The 8,662-nt window shown below is 35.7% G+C and overlaps 1 protein-coding gene across 2 annotated transcripts in view; it reads right to left on the minus strand.

Moving 5' to 3' along the window:
• Positions 1-8,640, minus strand: part of KBTBD3 (kelch repeat and BTB domain containing 3) — a 57,256-nt gene extending 48,616 nt beyond the window's left edge. For both annotated transcript variants that reach the window (XM_082339943.1, XM_082339942.1), the window contains exon 1: positions 8,380-8,640. The gene's annotated coding sequence lies outside the window, so the exon portion shown is untranslated. The remainder of the gene's footprint in view (positions 1-8,379) is intronic.
• Positions 8,641-8,662: the final 22 nt, after the last annotated feature.

The raw sequence follows: 8,662 nt of genomic DNA on the forward strand, positions 1-8,662 counted from the left end.
GTTCTGTAAATGTAACATTCAGCATGATGACTATAGTTAACAATATTGTATTGAATATTTGAAAGTTGCTAAGAGAGTAGACCTTACAAGTTCAAATCAGAAAAAAACTGTAACTGTAGGTGATGGATGTTAACTAAACTTATTGTGGTAATCATTTAGCAATACATACATATATCAAATCATGTACACCAAAAATACAATGTTATATATCAATTATATCTCAATAAAACTGGAGGGTGGGGAGCTAAACATATAACATACTACCCAATAATCATAGACCTGGGCATTTATCCTAGAGAAACAAAAACTTATGTGGGCTTAAAAACCTGTACATAACTTTTCATAGCAGTTTTATTTATATAGTCAAAAACTGGAAACAACCAAAATGTTGCTCAATAAATGAATGAGTATACAGACTGTGGTACATCCTTACCATGAAGTATAACTCACCATTAAAAAGGAACAAACTACTATATACACAACAGCTTAGATGGATTACAAGGACATTATCATGAGTGAAAAAACTCAATCTCAAAAGGTCACATATTGTTTGATTCCATTTCCATAATATTCTTGAAATGACAAAATTATAGACATGAAAAAGAAAGTAGTGGTTTCCAGGGATTGAGAACTTTGTTGTGGGGAGTTGGGGGAGGTGGATATGCACAAAGGAGACTTGACTATGGCAACAGTTACAGGACTCTACACAGGTGATAAAACGACATGGAATTATATACACACTGTATCAATGTTAAATTCCTGGTTTTGAATTTGGACAAAAATTATGTAAGATAGAACCACTGGGGACATTGGGTGAAGGATACATGTGATCTCTCTGTACTATTTTTGTAACTTCCTGTATAGCTGTAATTATTTCAAAAGAAAAAGACAAAGATATATAAATTCAAATCAGAAACTACTTTGACATTACAGTTTTGTTCTTGTTCAAAACACTTAGAACATTCAAAGAAAATTTCCTTTTATTTTTGGTGGTTCCTCAGTTTTTAAAAATAAGTTGAATGTAAAACAAAACAGCTAAAAGGTATCCAAACCTGAGACTTTCAAAAGGATAAAAACTATATTTCTTCATAGTGGCATAGGTCTTGAGAACATCAACTAAAAAAACTCAACCACAAATTTTTTATATTAAGTTCATTGTCATTAAAAATATGAATGTAATTTGGATCTGTGTTGGATTAAGTCAATTATTCAGTCTCACTGTTCATGAATAAGAATTAAACGCAATGATATAAAGTATAAAGAAATTCTTACTTCTACAAAGATAGTCACAAAAAGCAAACTTTACTAGAAATTTTCAAGTATTCTCAAATATACTAGGATCATACACAGCTATTCACTTTTATAAAAGTTGTTAAAAGATAAAGTCTGCCGTGTATACTCTACACAGAATGACAAATCCAAGAAGCTGAAACTTTCATTTCTTAAATTGGGTTTGAGTAAGTCTGTACTTTTATATTTTGCAAATGGCAAAGAACCTGAGATTGAGAGCTGAAGGAACAGGGTCTTAGATGATCCAGCACTTAGTTGTGACCCCTATTGAGGCTCTTTAAGGCTTTGGCTTCCTCATCTGCAAAGTGGAAACGTCAATTACATCGCACTGTTGTGATGCTTAAATGATACTGATGTTAAATTAACGTTGCCAAATGGTATATAAAATATTAATGGTTAAAATCAGTAATAACATATATTTTGCCAATAACATTATTAATTGTTAAACAATTCTTAAATCTTGGTAAAAGATCTGTAAGGCAATTTTTTTCCTCCAGAATATTCTGTAAATTCAACATTATATTTCATTAATTTTAAGACACATTCTTTCACACTTAACATATCTGAAATTGATAGATAGGTATCCTATAATCACTTTAGTTAAATAACACTCATAACATATTTGTCATTACATGTGTATGTGCATCAAAATATGAAGGATGTATATCAGTGTCTTTGAAGAAAACCCTATAGATAAAAATGGACACTCATTTAAGAAATGATACATCATTAATGTTCTTGATAACAGAGAACAATATTATGTAGAAAAACATGGACACTGAGATGATGAGTTGAAGGTGAATTAGAAGAATTAGACTCTGAATGTGAGCATCTCAGCTAATTGATTTTACTTACTTTTTTTTAATGTGTGTACAAGGTTGATATGATTTTTTTTTAAAAAGGGCTTTCCATAAGTACGAAAAATTCCAAGTCATGAAAAGCTGTGTCATTTTATAAGAATGCATCTCAGCTTCAACAAAATACCTTCCTGCCGAAAACAATGAACCAATTTTCAAAACTATTCTCTTGTTTTTTCTTTTAATGTGTTCCATTAAAATTTGATTTAAAAAAATTATTCAATAAAAGTATAAGAATCAAGTCTGAGAACCAAGTCTTTGATACTAAGTAATGACAAAAGAGCATATGCAACTTGATAGAAGTGGAATATTAAACTAAAGCTGTGCTGTGACTGATGTGGGCTTTGATTTCATTGGGTCTTCCACTGATATTAGTTTGGTCACTGATGTTTCAATATAGAGCATGTTTTCTGGCCTATTCTATTCAATATTTATTACAGAGTGCTAACTATATGCCAGGTACTGAATTAGGCACTAGAGAGAGCATGGATAATAAAGGCAGACATGATCCCTCCTTTCCTGATGTTTAGTATCTAGAAAAGAAGACTGTCAAATTATAAACTGCAATAAATACTGTGAAGAAACAACTGGGAAATAGATATAAAAATGAACAGTGGGTGGTATTCAACTTCAGATACTGACAATGTTAACAGTGAACACTTATGTAGTGCTTACTCTGTGCCAGGCTCTGTACCACATGCTTTACACACTCTTTAATTTTCAAAACAACTACTATAAAATAGATAATACTATATTCCCTATTTTATAGACAGGGAAAATGAGGCTTAAGATATCTGAAATTGATGGATAGATACCTTACAATCACTTTTGACAGGCAGCAATCATGACATATTTGCCATTACATGTGTATGTGAATTAAAATGTGAAGAATGGGTTTTCAGTATCTTGGAACAAAACACTAAAGATAATAATGGATAGCAAGTAAGCAAGGAGATGGGATGTAAACCCAGACACTCTGGCTCCAGAGCCCATGCTCTCATCCACTACAATATTAGGAAGAGCCTTTCTGAGAAGGTGTCATTTAAGCTGACACCCGAATGATGACAAGGTAAGGGGCTGGTGAGAGAAATCATGTATAAAGCCCAAAAGTGGGAAAGGGTCCTTCAGTTTTAGGATATGAGAGAAGGCCAGCATTGCTGGAGTATAGTTAATGAGAGCAAGAATCTTGGGGAAATAGGGTTACAGAAGGTTGGTGCTACCTCATGCAGGATCCTATAGGCCACAAGGAACTGGAATTTTGTTCTAAGTGCAACTGGAATTATGGAAGACTGAACTAGACAGTGACATGATTTGATTTATTTTTTTAAATAATCTTTCTGGTTGATGTGTGAATAATGAATTGACAGAAGGTAAGATAAATAGAGTCCAAGTCATTCATTTATTCAACAAATAATAGAAAATTTATGAAGTAACTATTATTGTAGTAAGCACTATTCCAGATATTGGGCATACAGTCAAAAACAATAGAGACAAGGTCCTCCACTCTGGAGTACACTTTAGAGTGGTGAACACAACTACAAACTCCTACATCCACAATTTCTCCCACTCCATTGAACATTTTCGATCAGTGTACAAATTTTAGTATCTCCCATCTTTAAACAAATATCAAACAAAAATCTATCCTTTGACCTTTTACTCTCCTCTAGCTACCATCCTATTTTTGCACTCCCAGAAAGACTTCTTTAAAGAACTGTCTGCAGTAACTTTGCCACCAGTTATCATCGCAACCTACTACAATCAAGTTCGTCTTTTTCACTCTATTAAAATTGTTCGTATCACTGGAACAAAAATTTTTTTAACTTGCATGGAATACAAAAGACTCCAAATAGCCAAAACAATCTTGAGAAAGAAGAATGGAGCTGGAGGAATCACACGCCCTGACTTCAGACTGTATTACAAAGCTACAGTAATCAAAACAGTATGGTACTGGCACAAAAACAGACACATAGATAAATGGGACAGGTTTGAAAGACCAGAAATAAACCCATACACTCAAAGTCAATCAATCTACGATGAAGGAGGCAAGAATACACAGTGGAGAAAAGACAGTCTCTTCAATAAGTGGTGCTAAGAAAACTGTACAGCTATATGTAAAAGAATAAAATTAGAACATTCTCTGACACCATATGCAAAAATAAAGTCAAAATGGATTAAAGACCTAAATGCAAAACTCCGAGAGGAAAACATAGGCAGAACACTCTTTGACATAAATCACAGAAATATTTTTTTGGATCTCTCCCCTAGAGTAATGGAAACAAAAGCAAAAATAAACAAATGGGATCTAATTAAACTTAAAAGCTTTTGCACAGCAAAAGAAACCATAAAAAAAACAAAAAGACAACCTACAGAATGGGAGAAAATATTTGTAAACAATGCAAACAAACAAGTGCTTAATTTCCAAAATATACAAACAGCTTATACAACACAATATCAAAAAAAACCAAACATAAAATAGGCAGAAAACCTAAATAGACATTTCTCCAAAGAAGACATACAGATGGCCAATAGGCACATGAAAAGATGTTCAACATCACTAGTTATTAGAGAAATGCAAATCAAAACACCTGTCAGAATGGCCATCATCAAAAAATCTACAAATAATAAATGCTAGAGAGGGTGTGGAGAAAAGGGAATCCTTCTACACTGTTGGTGGCAATATAAACTGGTGCAGCCACTATGGAGAACAGTGTGACGGTTCCTTCAAAAACTATAAATAGAATCACCATATGATCTAGCAATCCCACTCCTGGGCATATATCCAGGAAAGACAAAAACCCTAATTAGAAGAGATACATGCACCCTTATGTTCACAGCAGCACTATTTACAATAGCCAAGACATGGAAGCAACCTAACTGTCCACTGGCAGATGAATGGATAAAGAAGATGTAGTGTGTGTGTGTGTGTGTGTGTGTGTGTGTGTGTGTGTGTGTGTATATATATACATATACATACATATATATATATATATATATATATAATGGAATATTACTGAGCCATAAAAAAGAATGAAATAATGCCATTTGGAGCAACATGGATGGACCTAGAGATTATCATCTAAGTGAAGTAAGTCAGACACAGAAAGATAAATATCATATGATACCACTTATACGTTGAATCTAAAAAATGATACAAATGAACTTATTTAAAAAACAGAAATAGGCTCACAGACATGGAAAACAAACTGATGGTTACCAAAAGGGAAAGGGGGGGAGAGATAAATTGAGAATTTGGGATTAAAATATACACACTGCTATATATATACAATAAACAACAAGGGCTTACCGTATAGCACAGGGAGTTGTATTCAATGTCTTGTTTGAAAAAGAATATATATATATATATATATATATATATATATATATATATATATAACTGAATCACTTTGCTGTACACCTGAAACTTTATAAATCAACTATACTTCAATAAAATAAATGAATAAATAAAATAATTAATCTAAGAAAAATGAAAATAAATAAAATTGCTCATGTCAATGTCACCACACTACCATCTTATAGTCAAATGCTAACTTCACTCCCCTCATCTTATTAACCTCTCAGAAGTATTCACACTGTTAACTAGTTCCCCATTCTTTTCTGTGCCACAACACTTTTCAAGTTTCTTATCTCCTTCTCAGTCTAATTAAGGAGGCCTATAGCACTATGATTAAGAGAATGGACTTCTAGACTTAGCTCTGAAGACAGGTTGTTTCACGAGTGCTTATGGCATGGAGGACAGACATAGCAAGAGAATGTTTCCCTTTCTTGAGCAAGATAGAAAACTAATTAGTATTTCAGGTGAGAAATATGGTGGTTTAGACTAGAGACTGGAGATGGAGAGAAATAGATTTTAGCTCTATTTTAGTAGTAGAACCAATAGAACTTTGGGATAGAAGGGATACAGAAATTAAAGGAAAAGGGGAAATCAAGGTATTGCAATAGAATAAAAAGCTAATGAACATTACCTTAAAAAATCACCAAATCTTAGAGATAATCTCACTTGATGCTTTTCCATTGAAACTGATACCTGGAAGAGGTTATGTGATTTACCCAAAGTCACATAGATAATTGGTGATAGAACTGAAACTAGAGCACAAGTCCCTCAGAATCCTAAGAAGCCACAGATCAGGATCTGGAAAGATGACTACTACAAGCTTGCTGAGCTATCACTTTAGTGCTTTTTCCCCCTAACCAATGCAATAAAAAATACTATAATACATTTTTGGGTTTATTGAATATAGTTAGGCAAGCTATTAACTGCACACTTTATACTGCCTTAAGAAAAAAGGGAAGGAAGTAGACAGAATATAAATATCAGTATTAGCTCATGAAGAGTAAAATCTATTCTAAAAGTTCATCAAAAACATTTGCTGAAGTATACTATTTGTAAAAGGCAAGGTACACATGAACTCCCCCTTAAGCAGTTACATTCTAATTTGCAAGATAACACACATATAAATAATTCAGGCCAATAAGACAGTACTAGAATAATTGCCAAATGAATTATATAGACAATATATATATTTTTACGTACTCTGTGGTAGTCCTTTAGAAAAAGTAAGGCTTGAGCTAAGCCCTGATGGACAAGTAAGAATTTAAAAAGTAGATAGGGAAGAGGATTAAACAAACCTATAAAGAGTGTCCACTAGGGTACTAGGCTCAGGGCTGGGGGATAAGGAGTGGGAAGAGTGAGATTTTTATACATGTTCTGTGGAGACATTCTCTTTGGTATGACATTTGAGCTGAGACCTGAATGACAAAGAGGAACAAGGAATGTGCTGATGCGAGGAGAAGAGAACATTCTGAGTAGAGAAAACAAGTACAAATAACCACTACATTACCTACCTTTATTAGGTTCTATAGATTGAATACACAGAGCTTAGCTGAAAGGTAGAAGAGTGGACCATAAGTTCCTAAACCTGAGTTTAAATAATTCCACAAATTCTCTTTCTCATCTGTTTCTCCATCAGTAAAAATTACTGCATAGAAGAGCATGGGATATAATGGACATAGAAGTGTTTTTAGAAATAGAAAAGTAAATATACCAAAATTGTAAAAGTCAGTTCAAAGAGACAAGAATGGAAAAGTGTTAATATGGTGCTTAGATACATAAAGTTAAAAGTGGACAAATGACTTAAAATCATTGCTGGTATGGGTAATAGTACTTTATACTTTATATATCTTTACTTTTCTCTTACTGTAGTTTTTTGTACATGTTTTATCTTCTTTGCCAGATTGTAAGCAGATACAGCACCTGACACATAGTATTAGCAAAACTGATGTATGAAGCTAGTACTTCATTTTACAGCCCTTTGAGGATTTGTGTTTGTGTGTGTTCAAGATCCCATTTACTTGCAAATGATTGGAGGGGAATGATGATATCATGAAAAGTTAACAGAAACAAATATAGATGAAAACAGAATAAAACCTATCTTAAAGATGATGGAAATAAGAAGCAGGTAACTGTGTTAATTACTACTGCCGGCTTTTAGTTAACGTTCCCTGGCAGCCAAAGGAAGAAGGGAATTGGCTGAATCCCAGTGTCGCATTTAATCTACCACAAAGTTAGGCATTTAAATTCATCTACAGAGATGAACTTTTCCCTGGACTAAAACCCGCAAGGATCTTTGATCACAAGCAAATAACTGAGCAAAGGCACAGAGTTAATTATGAAGGGCTCCTGAAATTATGCAACTTGGTTCTGTTGCTTTCAGAGCAAAGACCTCTGATAACAATGGGACCACCGGTACCTCAACAACAGAATCCTCAGTTTTCTCCCTAGGGCTCTGGCCCAGGCTTGGCAGCCACAAAAACCGCACCTGGGTCACTTTATGGCCTCAACACAGTTAGCTGCTTGGTAGCAGCCTTGGAGTCAGGCAGGGTCCGCGCCCTGCACTGGAGGCAATGCAGAGTCTTTGCCCCAGCCTTAGAAGGCAGGTTTCAGGGTGGGCTGCTAGGGTTGGTCTAGATGAGTTTCGGCCTAAGGGGACGGGGGAGGAAGGCAACTCAGGGCCGCGGGAAACACAACTCTTAAGGGCACCATGCCGTCCCCTTCCTGCCTCAGAAACCTCTCCCGCCCTGGAACACGAAGGAGCGGCATTGATAGCCGAAGCCAAGAAAATTCTCTTCTCTGTGGATAATAGGGGCCGATCCTGGTCCCCAGGAATAAGACGCTACCATCCCACTCCTCCCTCACAGCTTAGAAATCACCCACCTGGAACTGCAGTCTCCGAAGTCTCCACCCCAGTCTCTGCCTCCACAGGCCTGATTGCGATTGGCTTGCCCCTCCGTCCCGTTATCTCTTCTCCAAGTGTGAGTGGCGTTCTATACGCTCCTGGCCTTTGTCCCTCCCTTCGCTCGCCTCCGAAGCCCCGCCCCACGTGACGGTCACGCGTTGCCGCAAAGCGCAGAGGAGGGTCTCCACTTCCGCTCCCGGGGGAGGAGGTGGCTGAGTCGGTGGCGGGGAAGTGAGGGCTCTCGGTGAGCAACGTGCAGTT

The sequence above is a fragment of the Balaenoptera borealis genome (genome assembly GCF_965194805.1).
Source record: "Balaenoptera borealis genome assembly, chromosome: 11".
NCBI lineage: Eukaryota > Metazoa > Chordata > Mammalia > Artiodactyla > Balaenopteridae > Balaenoptera > Balaenoptera borealis.